Here is a 16,018-nt window from a genome sequence, read left to right as displayed (position 1 = left end):
GGTCATACCTCAATTGCTGGAGCTGCAAAGGCAAGCTCGGGAACATCAGGAATGGATGTCCTCTGCAGTCCTCAGATTGCAAGGTATGATGGAGAAGTCCATCTACCTTCAGGCTGAGGTGATAGAGCCGGCATGGCAATACACCGAGGTCAACACTGGTAGGATTGCAGCCCAGATGGAGACCTTGGCCCAGGATATAGGGTCTGCACTGCTGTGTCAGCTGAATTCCATTGCTGATGCCATAGTTGGCCTCTAACAGAGTCAACATGAGAGGGGTGTGGGGCAGTTCTATCTCAGTCCAGTTTCCCTTTCTCCTCAAGGAGCCAGTCAGGGGCCCTCGGACACCCATAGAGAGGAGGATCAGCAGGTGCACTCCCCAGGTCCATCCAGGCAGGTGACTCTGGAACTGTCCGGCCCATCTGAATCCCCTTTTCCTGTGTCCCCAGCATCTCCAGCTCCACAGACCAAGGAGGGTGTCACTGCCACATAGCAGGACCCCGAAAGCAGGCTAGGGCCCTTCAGGTCTTGGCCCTCCAGAGGATGCCCATCATGGTTATCACAGACAGTAGCAGTCAGCAGGCTGCCTCCACCTCCACTGTGGATTTCGGGGAAGCACCATGATGTAGCGGCAGGGTTAGGAAGGTTAGGAAGATGTAATTGCACAGCCTCGGCAGGGATGTTAATCACTCGTACATAACGTTCACTATTGTCGATAAACTCCCAAGGATGTCTCCTTGCCTATGGCTCCTTGTTCTGATGGGCAGTGTTCGTGTCACTCAGATGTGAAACCTTGGTACCTGCACAAAATAAAGACAGGTATCGCAGACCAGGGCCTCTTCCCTGTACTTTGTGCAGCCTTCAGAGTAAAGTGATGATCCGGCCTCACACTCCCTGGACACAGTGGTGATGCCTGCACCTCTGTGATGCTTGTCATTGTTGCCAGAATTTAGTGGGCAGGCGTCACAGAGTTCCGTCACTCTCTCTGTGTGCTCTCAGCACCTTTTAAGGTGGGGCTGGCTCCCATCTTGTCAGCATCTGTCACCAGTGACGCTCTGCTCTTGAAGAGGTCAGGTGCTGAAGGCTGACAGAGGATCAGGTGCTTTTAAAGTTTCACGGCTGCGTCTCCATGGTATGACCCTGTTCAGAGTGCAAGCGAGCTGCCCTCGGCCAGACAGGAGTCAGACGTTCTCAGAGACTATGTGAAGATCTATGGAGCGTCCTCACTGCATGTCGTCATCATCCTCTTGCAATCGAGCGACTATTAGTGCCTTTGCTGCATCTCCATAACAGGAGCCTGAGCACTAAGGGTATGTGCGCTGCCATTAGCCACACGAGAGTCAAACGTTCACAGATTCAAGGTGAGGATATCAGGACTGACCTCTCTGCATCTCGTCGTCATCCTCCATGCATCTTGTGGCTATGAGAGTCTCCCGAACATGCCTACCTCATCTGGCCAGTGTGATGGCCTCAGCACTGGCATCCTCGCCTTCGAGGACCTCCTCACCCTCATCCCCTTCAACATCCTCCTCATCGGTGGATACGTGCAGCTCCTCCATCTCCTCTTCAGCCAGCCCCTCCTCCCATTGCAGCACCAGGTTGTGGAGCATGCAGCAAGCGACAATGATACGCAACACCCCTTGGGGCCTGTATTGCAGGCTTCACCAGACCTGTTGAGGCACCAGATCCTCATTTTCAAAATGCCTATAGTTTGCTCCACCACATACCAAGTCGAGACATGAGCCTCATTATACTGTCGCTCTGCTGCAGTCTGAGACTGCCGCACAGGCATCATCAGCCACGGCCTCTGTGGGTAGCCCTTGTCCCCGAGGAGCCAACCCTGTGGCCAATGTGGACCCTGGAAGATGTCAGGGATCTGGAACCTGCTAAGGATGTAGGAGTTGTGGATGCTTCCTGGGAATTATGCACAGACCTGTCGGATGTGTTTGTGATGGTCGCACAACAGCTGAACATTCAACGAATGAAAGCCCTTGTGGTTGACATAGTTGACTGCTTTTTGCCACGGAGACCTAAGCGCTACGTGAGTGCAGACGATGACATCCTGCATCTGTGGAAAACCAGAGATCTGTGCAAATCCCAGCGGTCTTGCTTCCTGGCTTTCCTGATCCTAGGTGAATTCAGAAAGCTCTGTGCCTTTGCATAGATGGCGCCTGTGACATCCTGGATACACTTGTGCGTGGAAGCTTGCAAGATACCGCACAGGTCACCTGTGGAGCCCTGGAAGGAGCCACTGGCGTAAAAATTGAGCGCCACGGTCACTTTCATGGCCACTGGCAGTGGATGCCCTCCATGTCCTCGTGGCATCAAATCCTGCAGCAGGTGGCATATGTGATTGACCAGTTCCCTAGACATGTGCAGTCTTCAGCAACCCTGGTTTTCGTCTGCAGGAATGACAGGCGCCATCTATAGAATTGGGTCTAGCGAGGCACTTATGAGCGACATCTCACCGTGGATCTTCAGCTGTGTGTGCAGCAAGCCCTGCCACCCCTTCATCTTGATGGAGGTGCTTCTCACTTTGCCAAGCCAGATGCCTTCTTCTTCTTCTCTGCTTCTGTAAGCCATGAGGCATACCGCTAAACCACCAGGCTCCATGATCCTGACGTTCTCCTGCAGGATCAAAGAGAGTGTGGGTTAGCATGGGTGTCCTAAGAACCTCCCTTGGTTAAATCTGAAGGCCCCTTCAAGCATGCAGGAGAGTGCACTTGGATGGTCAGTGTGTAGTGCGCTCATTTTTTGCCCAAAACCCTACCCACCTCCACCCCACTCCACTTGACCAATTGGCAGCAGCTTTGCCCATTGGACTGCATGCTCAGCTCAGGCAAAGGCATTCTCCTAACCCGTGCTGCAAGGCTGCACTGTTAGCTTGGACCATAATGAATATGGTCCAAACCTTAATAATGACATTGCAAGGGGCTGTGAGCGCCTCCACCAGTGACTGCACTGTGGTCATCTTTCGCAAGGGGATTGTGCAACTTGCCCAGTTAGCCAGTTGCTCTGCTGCCCCCTGAAACTTGCTGTCTGCACCTGAGGGGTGAAAAGTTCTGGAGCATTTGGTAGCACCTTCAAGCTTTTCCGTTGCTTGAGTGGGCAGAAGTGCTTCAGAGACTGAACTCCAAGCATGTCAATGGAGCAGCAGCTGAATGGTCTCAGCTGTGGAAGAATACTCACTTTTGACAAGCTTTTCCAAGCGCGCAGCCGCTTCCCTCACCGGCACCTCCCGGCTTGAGTATTTCCTTCAGTATCTCTGTGTTGCCTTGACTCCCACTGCCTCCCACCAGGCCTTATCCACCCCGGGGCCCTTGATTTGGCACTGCACTGAAAGCCAGCTGAGAAAAATTGACTTGCCTGTGCCTTCCACATATACGCAGCATCTCTTCCTTGATGTCCTACAGGCGATGTTCGCGAGCGCTGCACAAGGTTACGTGGACTCACCTCCGAGTTCACCTTGAAGTTCAGGTTGCCAGATGCACACCTTTTAAAGGCAGCTGTGAAGCTCGCTGTTTTGATGTCACGCCAACGTGAGTGGTTAACTTGATGTGGGGGGATGATTCCAGTGAGCAGGGCTTATAAATAGATCCAAATGTATTAAAAGACAGTCCCAATGTGTGGCGGCAGGAAACGTGGCCCGCCATTGAAGGATGGAGTGGACAATCACAACCTGGTTTCACAATGGTGTAAAACTGATTTTTGACCTTTTCACCATATTGTCCACCCTCCTGCCCACATTGATGCCCTACGCCACTGGGGCTGAAAAATTCTGGCCTTGGTCTCTAGCCCTGTAAGGTACAGCAGTTCAAATGTATGTCCAAATATTTTAAAAATGTGATGAGGGCTTCTGCCTCTTTCACTCTTTCAGGCAGTGTTCCAGACGCCACCACCCTGAAAAAAGTCCTCTCAACTCCCCTCTAATCCTTCTTTAAACCTATACCCCCAGGCTATTGACCTCTCTGCCAAAGAGATCTTATTCACTCTATCTAGGCCACTCATAATGTTATAAACAACAACTAAATCTCCTTCATCCTCCTGTGTTCCTAAAAAAACGGCTGCCAGCTCCAATGTTTTCTCATAGCTAAAATTCTCCATTCCTGGCAGCAGCATCTTAAATCTTGTGTGTACCCTCTCTAATGTAATCATTCCTTCCTATAATCTTGGTAAAGGAAGAATTTAAGTGTGTAGCCCAGGAATGTTTAAGGGTCTGACAACCAATTAAATCTGGTCCTTATGCTCATTAAAGAGGCTGTACACCATTTTTCTGGCTAATGCTACAATTAACAACCTCTCCCAACACCAACGAGCTGGACAGAAGTAAAGAAGTCGTTGGTGAGGATTGCAAGTGCTACCTAAAGCCTTACTCAGCTTTCACTGTTCTCTTGCTGCTTGAGATCAGCTGACACCAATACTTTTGAAGAGGGTTTTTGATGCACTTTGGGGACTTCCTGGACACTTGGTCAAGACTTCACCAATACCCTATCATCACATTTCTTCACTGTCTCTGAGTCAAAATCCTGGATCTCTTCCTAACCGCACTGTGGGTCTATCTGCACCACCTCAACTGTAGCAGTTCAAGAAGGCAGCTCACCACCACCTTCTCAAGAGTAATGGGATGGACAATGGGATGGACAACAAATTCTGGCCTTGCCAGTGAAGTTCATATCCAATGCACAAATAAGAAAATTCCAGAAATATCCCTAAAGACTTCACCAAAAGAGAGAGTGTACTGCTACTCAATCTCATCGGATACATTATTGGAGGCACCAGGAAAAAGGAGTGGTTGATCATGGGGAACTTCCTTGGTGGTTCCCCTTGGTCTGGAGGAGGAATGGAAGGAGGTGAGGCCAGGCACAGCAACACCATCTGTTGGAGGAGGGAAAGAGCGAAGGGATAAGAGGCTAAAGAAGGGGCCAGATTCATGTGATTTGCTGTATGCTTCACAATCTGGTGATCAAGAGAGGCTAGATGTTATCACCAGTGCCAAGCTTAGGACCCACAAAAAGAGGAGCAGGAGGATGAGGAGAATAAAGAGGACATAGAGGAGGAGGAGAAAGACTTGAGGGACCAAGGGGAGCACCAGTGTGTTCCAGGAAGATGGTCCACACTGGGGAGGGTTACTTGCCAGTATCTAGTTGAAGGCTGCTTTTGAGAGGTATTCTTCATCATCAGACTTCAGAGCACCGTGGACACATGACCTTCCATGTCTGAGGATCTATCATGCAGCATCTGCACTCAATCCTAACCCACAAAGAAACAATAAAAAATCACCAGTTCCACCACTATCTAATTATTATAAGCATGCTTTAACTAAAACAAAACCAAACATGACACAAATAACAAACATTAAACTACTTACCATGGTGCTTACCATTAACAGCTATCTCTAAGTGCTCTTACTTGCTCTGCTGTTTATACGACATTCAGCCTAACTGGCAGCAGCAGATGGGGTAGATGACTGCTGAGAATCTGAAGAGGGCAGGTCAGATATCCTCCTGTGACACCCAAAAGAGTTTGTGGGCTGTCATGGCCACACCTCAGACTGCAGCATCATAGCATGGGCTTCAGCGGTCTGGGCTTTAGCTGACAGGACACTACAAGGGCAATAGTGGAGTAGTGAGGGAGGGAGTAGGATTGCTGGCATCCAGGGAGAGGCCAATAGATTCCTGCTCCATGATTTCCATGCCACTACCTCAGGGGGTCTGTTCAACCAGCCCAGTGATCTGCTGGAAGAAAGATCACTAGGCAGCAGAGATGTACTGCAAACCCCTTTCAATTGAGGAGCCCACAGCACCCAAAACAGCTGCCTGAGTTTCAATTGTAGGGCTTTACTATCCCATAAAAGATGCTAGCAGTACAATGGTCCTGTTTGGGCTTCCATTGTAGCATTTTGACATTCCATTGAAGCTGCTATGACCGCAGTGAAGCTGTGACCTCAGTCATCAGATGCTGCTCAATGTTGGGCTCCAGAAGTTGCTCTATGGAATTGATCAGTCACTCCATATTGGAGCGGATGAATTCTGGCTTTGCATCAAGCTACAGATCAAGTTATAGGTGGACTCCCCCATCACACTAGCCACGATCTGTAAGCTTTCAGGCAGACTGCCCATTGCACCAAGCATTTGGTTTGTCAGTCCCCTCAGCCTTCTTCTGAAGCTTGGTCCTGTGAGGTCCTTATTTACTCCTATGCAGCAGCGCTGGTATACTATCTTGCTTCTTGGAAAGGTGGCATCTCTTGTGTCCCTTCCACCAAGTGTGGCCAATGCCCATTGATGCCCTATGCCTGCCACTAAGTTACATGTGGTACTGGTCCCTGAGTGGCTGCCTGTGACAGTGGTTGTATTTGCTGCAGAGCATTCTTCCTTGCTCTCCTCCTCCTCCTTGGGCTGAGGCAGGTGGATCTTGCTCTAGAGAGAAATAACAGGTCATGTGTCCTGAACTGACCAGAATTCTTTGTGGTTGTAACCCAAATTAGTGGCTGAGGGCATTGCAACAGATATAATTTAACTTCGGTGACACAAGGCCTTGTTTTCAGCTCTTAATTGTTATTTCTGACAAAGCTGTCGTATTAATGTGGGTAGTTTGTTATACATTACTAGGGTTAGAGGAAGGTGGGTGGGAGGAGACTCATGTGGAATTTAGTTGCCTGCACAGACCAGTTGTGTGGTGTCCTGTTTCTGTGCTGTAAGTATTGTGTAATTCTATGGCCAGGACTTTACAGCCCCGTCATGGCATGCCTCCCCCGGTGGATGCGGTGAGCCATTTAAACCTGCGTTCAGTTTGGCAGGGCCATAACATTCCGTTGGGCAGGAGGGGCTGTAAAATCCAGGCCTTTGAAATATGCAATTTCCCATTGCTTTCAGTCTTCCGTGAAGTTGCATAGCCAACGTTTTAATCTCTCTTATATTAATGCTGAAGGGCATTAAGAACATAGGAACATAGCAACAGAAGAAGGCCATTCAGCCCATCGAGCCTGCTCCACCATTCAATATGATCATGCCTTTTACCCACGCTATCCCCATTACCCTTTATGTTATTGTTAATCAGAAATCTATCGGTATCTACCTTAAACATACTCAATGACTAAGCTTCCACCGCCCTCTGGGCTAGAGAATTCCAAAGATTCACAACCCTCTGAGTACAGAAATTTCTCCTCACTTCAGTCTTAAGTGGCTTCCCCCTTATTTTGAAATTGTGTCCCCTGGTTCTAGACTCCCCAACCAGGGGAAACATCTTACCTGCATCTACCCTGTCTATTCCTTTAAGTATTTTGTAAACTTCAATGCGATCACCTCTCATTCTTCGAAAACCTACAGAATACAGACCCAGTTTCCTCAATCTCCCTTCATAAGACAGTCCTGCCATCCCCGTAACAAGTCTGGTGAATCTTCGTTGCACTCCCTCTATGGCAATAATATCCTTTCTGAGGTAAGGGGATCAAAACTGCACACAATACTCCAGGTGCTGTCTGACCAAGCTTCTATACAATCACTATTCCTGTACTCAAATCCTCTTGCGATAAAGGCTTACATTTCATTAGCCTCTCTAATTGCCTGCTGCACCTACTTGTTAGCTTTCAGTGACTTATTGTCAAGGATATTATATATAGTTCACAATATATATCAATGATTTAACATTACTGAAGCAGAAACTGGTGGGAGAGGGGCGCAATCTTCGACATATGGCTCAAGATGGGTAAGAAATAGCTTCTGTTACACCCGCCAGTAGCTGGTAAAGTGCCTTGCTTCCATACTGTGGATGAAGTGTCAGCTCATAATTGCAAGCTCGCCCAATAGGAGGAGAACCTAAGGAACTTCACATCCGTCCATAGTTACTCTGAATATAACTGCTTGCTTCAGAGGTAGGTTAAGAGCCAGCCACATTGATATCTTAGTTGGTTCTCCTTACAATAGAGAAAATTAAGGGGAGATTCAATAAAAGGGTTCAAATCATGAGGGGGTTTTGATGTTGTAAGTAAGGAGAAACTGTTTCCATTGGCAGGAGGGACAGTAACCAGAGGATACAGATTTATGGTAATTGGCAAAAGAACCAGAGGGGAGATGAGATTTTTTTTTTACACGGAGTGTCGGGATAACCGGAATTCACTGTCTGAAAGGTGGATGTAGGTTCAGTGACAAATATCAAAAAGGAATTGGATTAGCACATGAAAGGGAGAAAGTTGCAGGGCTAAGGGAATAAAATAGGAGAGTGTAACCAACTGCTTAGTTCTTTCAAATTACTGGCAGAGCTGTGATGGCCCTAAAAGTCTCCTCAGGAGCTGTATGATTCTATGCTTATGATTAACAAACGATGTGGGAGGGACACATCTAATAATGTAAAAAAAATAGGACTGCATTGGGCACTACATCTGTTCTAAAGCTTTACTGAGGCTTCAGCAACCTCACTTCTGTTCGGTGCCCTATTCCCACACAGACCTCTGCCCATGTAGGTGAATAGCAGGAGCTGCATTGATCATGGAGCTGCTTCTCCGAGCAATGCCACATCTGGAACACCCAGCCACCCCACTCAGTTGACTGCTGGTGTGCAGCCTACAGGCTCAGGCTGTCACTGTGTCAGTTCCCTGTGGGCCTGTGGTTGCAGCTCTGCCCAGCCCAAGGAGCTTCTGGACCACTTTGCTCTCGAAACATTGTTGTTGATACCAGCTGTAACCCATTGGAGGAACATGGTTAAAGGTAGATGACAAAAAAATGCTTTAAATCGTGAGGACAGGTTCCATAGACAAGGATTCTATTCCCTTGAATATCGAAAATTAAGTTGTAATCTCTTTGAGATGTTTAAGATGATTGAAAAATTTGATAGGGAAGAGTGTAATGATTGTAAGTTAGACCATTTCTTACTGTTATGGTGATTATGTGACTGTATAGACCATCAGTCCTAAGCGCGGGGAATCTTAACGGTGAAGCTTTTTAGTCTTGGTCTTGGACTAAGCATGTAGTCTCCTCTGAAGTCTGCTAATAAAGTTTATTGTTTCTTACAAGAAATGCATTCTGCACTCTCCAAGTTTATTACAACTGGTGACGAGGATAAAAAAAGCAGCAGCTCACCTCCTGACTAAGAGTATTTCGATTTTTAAGGGAAGAAAAGAAGTATATTCACCAGCAATGCATCACTTTGGTAGAATTGACCTGTGCAACTCCTCCATTGAGGACTGGAGTCAACACGTTGAACGATTAGGGTTCTACTTTGTAGCTAATGAAATAATGGTGGAGGGGAAACATAAAGCAATTCTCCTGAGTGTCTGTGGGAGCAAAAGCTATTTAGAGGGGCAGAATGCCACGACTGCCACAAAAAAGGGCATGTTGTTAAACAGTGCAGGACTCGATCAAGGCAGCCATTCAGACAGCAGGTCAAGTTAAATAAAGTGCACAATATAGCTAAGCCAGAAGTTACTGAGGCTGATGTTTATTTCCTACACAATCTGAAGGCCAGGAAAACTGAACCAGTCACTGTTAAACTTCAAATAACTAGAAAGCCTCTGCCTATGGAGGTGGACACAGGAGCATTGACAACAGTGCTGGGAGAACACATTTTTAAATACATCAGAAAGGGCTGATATGGAATTATGTCACTTGCAGAAATGAGGATTAATGCATCCAGTCCAATTTTCAGAATGATTAGCACCCATAGTCCCTGTACTAAAGCCAGATCAAACCATTCGCATCTGTGGGGATTATAAATTAACAGTAAACAAGGTTGCGAAATTAAACAAATACCCAATCCCAAAGATTAAAGTATGCTAAACTTGCAGGAGGAAGATCCTATAATAAGCTGTATATGAGTCATGCATATCAGCAGCTCAAGCTTGACAACACATCAAGAAGATATGTCACCATAAACATGCACAAGGGCCTTCACCAGTTTACACGCTACCCTTCAGTGTATCCTCTGTCTGTGCAATTTTCCAGAGAACTATGGAAAGCTTACTACAAGGACTTCCCCGAGTTATAGTTTACCTGGACAACATCCTTATCACAGGATGCACAGAAGCAGAGCATGTGGCAAACCTGGGAGACATTTTGAAAAGACTTTTAGAGACTGGCGTTTGTTTAAAAAAAAATGCACCTTCCAAGCAAAGGAAGTTACATATCTGGGTCATCGAGTGGATGCCTAAGGGTTGCATCCATTAGAGGAGAAAGTCAGGGCAATCAAGGAAGTGCCTTCTCTTACCAACGTCATGGAGCTCATGTCTTTTTTAGGCATGGTAAACTATTACAGTCGATTCTTGCCTAATCTATCTAGAATTAGCTCCTTTACACTTATTATTGAAGAAGAACCACAGATGGTCCTGGAAGGCACAGCGAGAGGAAGCCTTCACTAGAGTTAAGAAGCTTTTACATTTGTCGTGTCTGCTAGTGCACTATGACCCGTCTAAGGAATTGATACTCATGTGTGATGCATCTCCCTACAGAGTGGGAGCAGTATTGTCACACAAGATGGAGGATGGATCTGAAAGACCAATAGGATATGTATCCAGAACTCTTTCTGCAGCTGAGAAAGGATACTCGCAAATTGAAAAAGAGGGCTTACCTATCGTATTTGGAGTAAAGAGGTTCCATCAATATTTACACAGTCGACACTTCACCGTAGTGTCAGATCCCAAACCGCTGTTGAGGTTGTTTAGTGAAAATAAGGCAATCCCACCGATAGCTTCCGCTAGAATTCAAAGATGGGCTTAGTTTTGTCGGCATATGAGTGCACTTTTATGTACCATCTGGATGTGCATGTAACAAATGCAGACAGCCTCAGTTGTCTCCCATTACCTGATAGTATTACACACCTACCAGTACCTCAAGAAATAGTACTTGTGTTGAATTTCCTGGACTTCTCACTAGTCTGCACAAGACAGATAAAGAATTGGATGAATCAGGATCCAATTTTAGCAAGAGTCCATGAGCAAGTGTTACAAGGATGGTCAAATATAGAAGTTCCTGAAGAATTTAAACCATTCTTTGTACATAGATCCAAACTGAGTTGTCAAGATGGTATCTTGTTATGGAGAGCAAGAATCATTATCCCTGTCCAAGGAATAAAACCATTATTGGAAGAACCTCATAGTGCACATCCTGGAATTTCAAAAATGAAGATGTTCGCACAAAAAAGTTATATCTGGTGGCTAGTTATAAACAGTGATATAGAAAAAATAGTGAAACACTGTCTCCAGTGCCAGCAACAACAGGACTTGCCCATTTCAGCTCCACTGCATCCGTGGGAGTGGCCTGGTCGACCCTGGGTAAGACTACATATAGACTATGTAGGTCCATTTCTAGGTACCATGTTTCTTGGGATTTTTGATGCACATTTCAAATGGGTGGACATGTTTGAAATGAGATCACCTACTTCATCTGCAACCATTGAAAAACTGCACCAGAGTTTCGGTGTTCTTGGTTTACCTGAAGTTATTGTGTCAGACAATGGTACTGCTTTAACTGGCACTGAATTCCAAAGATCCATAAACCTAAATGGGATTAAACACATTAGATCAAATGGCATGGTGGAAAGAGTGGTACAAACCTTTAAAACAGGTACGAAGAAACAATTAGATGGAACATTAGAAACACGAATTTCAAGATTCCTGTTCAGTTGTCACACAACTCCTCATGAAATTGTCAATGAAGCGCCAACTTTGTACAAGATTAAGTCTGATATTCCCTCATTTAGAGTGGAAAGTGGAGAGAAACCCGTGAGTCAGAAAGTAAATCATGATGTTCACAGTAAAGGTCGGGAGTTTACTGTGGGAGAGACAGTTTTTGTATGAAATTTTTCAACTGGACTGAGAGGTACAATTGTCTCTGAGTCAGGACCATTATCTTATCAGGTCGAAGTGGAAACCAGGATTGTTAGGAAACACATAGATTACCTTTGACGTCAGCAACCAGTTAATCCACCGAAAATCAAAGTTGAAACTTCAACACAGGAGGTGCCAGATCGACAAAAAATAAACATAGATCCATAGAAAAGTTACAGCATAGAAGGAGGCCATTTGGCCCATCTTGTCCATGCCAGCCCGAGGACACCCAAGTGCCCTTTCTAATCCCACCTTCCTGCACCCGGCCCATAGCCCTGCAGCTTACAGCACTTTAGGTGCATATCCAGGTACTTTTTAAAAGAGTTTAGAGTTTCTGTCTCTACCACCAACTTGGGCAGCGAATTTCAGACACCCATTACCCTCTGTGTAAAAAGGTTCTTCCTCATGTTCCCCCCTACACCTTCTGCCACTTATCTTGAATCTATGTCCCCTGGTTCTAGAATTCTCCACCAAGGGAAACAATTTTATCCTGTCCACTCTATCTATTCCCCTCATAATTTTGTATACCTCAATCAAGTCACCTCTCAGCCTTCTTTGTTCGAAGGAAAATAACCACAGCCTATCCAATCTCTCCTTGTAGCTACACTTTTCTAACCCTGGCAACAGTCTTGTAAACCTCCTCTGCACTCTCTCCAGAGCTATTATGTCCTTCCTGTAATGTGGTGACCAGAACTGCACACAATACTCCAGTTGTGGTCTCACTAGTGTTTTAAACAATTCCAACATTATATCCTTACTTTTATATTCTACACTTCTGCCAATGAAGGAGAGCATTCCATATTCCATACAACCTTGTCCACTTGAACTACTGCCTTGTACACCAAGATCTCTCACTTCATCTACCCCTCTCAGTATATTCCCATTTACTTTGTAATCCCTGTAACTGTTTGACCTCACTAAATGTATGATGTCACACTTCTCGATGTTAAAACCCACCTGCCACTTTACCGCCACTCCACCAACCCATCTATATCATTTTGGAGATTATGGCTATCCTCTACACTATCCACTACTCGGCCAATCTTTGTGTCATCTGCAAATTTCCCAATTATGCCCCACACGTTCACGTTCAAATCGTTAATATATAACACAAACAGCAAGGGTCCCAACATCGAGTCCTGTGGAACACCACTTGAGACAACTTTCCATTCGCAAGGGCATCCATCAACCATTACCCTTTGTTTCCTGTTACAAAGCCAACCTTTTACCCAGTTTGCCACATTACCCTGAATCCCATGGGCTTTTACTTTCCTGATCAATCTGCCATATGGGACCTGGTCAAATGCCTTGCTAAAATCCATGTACACAACATCCACTGCACTACCTTCATCAACCCTTCTTGTCACTTCCTCAAAGGATTCAATCAAATTTGTGAGGCAAGACCTTCCTTTGACAAATCCACGCTGACCATCCCTGACTAGTCCATACCTTTCCACATGACAGTTAATCCTATTTCGCAGGATTGATTCTACTAATTTGCTCACCACTGATGTAAGACTAACTGGCCTTTAATTGTTTGGCATTTCCTTTGATCCCTTTTTAAACAATGGGCATACCCGATGTCTCTGCTGAAGTAAATAATCCTGAACTGCCATTGACTAGGGGTGACCCTGAAGCTGCAGCTCCTGTACAAGTCGATCCAATGGGAGAGTCTCCTGTGGTAGAGTTGTGTCACTACACCTGAGTCTGAAAACCTTCTAAAAATCTAAATTTATAATGACATGAACTGTATATAATTGTATATGATATGAGTTAAGATGTTTTGTAAATAAGAGGGTAAAACAAAAGGGGGAGGAATGTAATGATTGTAAGTTAGATGATTTCTTATTGTTGTGGGGATCATGTGACTGTATAGACCAATCAGCCCTAAGAGCGGGGAATCTTAGGGGTGGAGCTTTATGGCCTTGGTCTTGGAACAAGGATGCAGTCTCGTCTGATGCCTAATAATAGAATTTACTGTTTCTTACAAGAAACCTGTCCTGCACTTTCCAAGTTTATTACAAGAGAAAAGCTGTTTCCTCTGTTGGGGAGTCCAGAATTAGGGGGCATAACCTTACACAGGTACAGTTTCTCAAATCTGGCTATCCAAAAACCAGATATTTTTGAAAATGAGTATCCGTGGTGCCTGCCGCAGGTGAGGTTGTGGTATTATGTTGGTTAACGATTTCTCTGTAACAATGCTATAAGGGGTGCCTCTGTCACAAGCCTCTTGCTGTGGTGTCACGTGTCTGCTTCAGGTTGGAGATGTCTTGTTGGAAGGAATAGACACTCCTGCACACTATATTGCTACACCGACCCTGAATGAGCAGGGAAATCTGTGAATCCCCTCCCTGAACGTGAGGCCCCTGGGCAGCCTTCATTCATCCAGCTGTAGCTTGGGGAGGGGTTGTCAAATAGTTTTACAGTCAATGGCACGTGTAAGCACTTGGTGAGCTGCAGAGGTCCATAGCAGTGCCTCACAGCTAGCCCCCTGTTCGGCCGAGAGAGAGGTCAGATAAAGCAGAAATTGACTTTTGGCTTATAATTTTGCTGTACTGCTATTGACCTGCTCTCTGAACTCATTGGGCATTGCAGACATTGAGGGGTGTCTGGCGGACACTGAGAGCAACTCAGCCTGACTTTAGGGGGCTGTTTGGGAGAGGTCTCACTCTATCAGGTTGAACGTGTAAAACCTGCAAGAAATGAGGTCACATTTTGCTGGCAAAAGTAGTGCCTTGCTTGATTTTATTGATTACCTGGTGCAAAATCCAGGAATGTCCAAAATCTGGCATAGTCTCGGTACTCAGGTTGTTGGTTTTGAGATACTCTATGTGTAATTGAAGTTGGACTATCGGGGATGATTAGGGAAAGATGTCTTCACAGAAAAAGTGGTGAAAATCTGGAACTCTTGCCCTCCCAAAAAAAGTTACTGAGGCTGTGGGTCAATTGAAAATTTCAAAGCAGAAATTGATAGATTCTTGTTGGGAGATGTTATTAAGGGTAATAGAGCCAAGGCAGGCGAATGGAGTTGAAGTACAGGTCAGCCATGGTCTAAGTGAATGATGGAATAGGATCAAGGGGCTGAATGGCCTATTCCTCTTTCTAACTCCCTGCCACAGCATGCTATCAAATGGAGAAATCCTTAGAGAACAACACCCTGATTATCCCACACTGATGGGATAAGTAAAATGTAGGTTAACTTTCTTTATTTGGGATGGGAAAGGATAGGTAGCTATGGAGCAATGCTGCTATATTCAGTTCTTAGATTGTTCAGCATGATCTTGTGGAGTTGGGATACAAAAGGAGAAGTGGGTTCATTTTCCTGTTTGTAGCGTATAAAGAATGCTGTCCCCAGGCACTATGGAGAGAAAATGAAAGTGAACACTTACTACTGCTGGTGGGCAGCCCAGGGGCTCTGTCTGCAATAGGCATAAGCCCAGTGTCAAGACGAAGGAAATGAGGAGCATTCCTGGTTCTCCAACCTCCCTTTCCTCCATGGAATTTGGCTGTCACTGCCTAGGCCAGCATTTATTGCCCTTGTTCAGAGGGCATTTAAGAGTCAATCACATTGCTGTGGGTCTGGAGTCACATGTAGGCCAGACCAGGTAAGGACAGCAGATTTCCTTCCCTAAAGGGCCTTAGTGAACCAGATGGGTTTTTGCAAAAATGGTCATCATCAGACTTTTAATTCCAGATATTTATTGAATTCAAATTTCACCATTTGATATGGTGAGATTTGAACCCGAACATTACCCTGGGTCTCTGGAATACTAGTCCAGTGACAATACCACCATGTCACCACCTCCCATGTATGCACATGAAGTGTGCAAGCACATGTTGTCAGCAGGCGTTTTGCACTAGAACAGCCCTCGAAACATAGAGGGTTGGAGGGAAGACTGGGGGAACCTGAAGAGAACAGCAGCATCAGGTAAGGGAATTCTTCCTTTTCACTGCTGATTATTCTGACATTTAGACCTTTAGACTCACAGACTCTGCTGGGAAATAAATGGGTCAGGCTAGTGATATTAGGGGCAAAGAGGCCTTGACACATATTGAACATTTCAGGAGCAATGTGCATGTCCAACACTGGAGCATGGGTTAGCTTTGAAAGATTAGAACTGATAATTATAAAGCATTTTTCATAACCTCAGTTCATCTCAAAATGGTTTATAAAGCACTTTTGAAGTGTGGCCATTGCAGTAACGT

This window comes from Carcharodon carcharias, chromosome 8 (genome assembly GCF_017639515.1).
Source record: "Carcharodon carcharias isolate sCarCar2 chromosome 8, sCarCar2.pri, whole genome shotgun sequence".
In the NCBI taxonomy this organism is placed as follows: Eukaryota; Metazoa; Chordata; class Chondrichthyes; order Lamniformes; family Lamnidae; genus Carcharodon; species Carcharodon carcharias.
Note: the sequence above shows the minus strand (reverse complement) of the source record.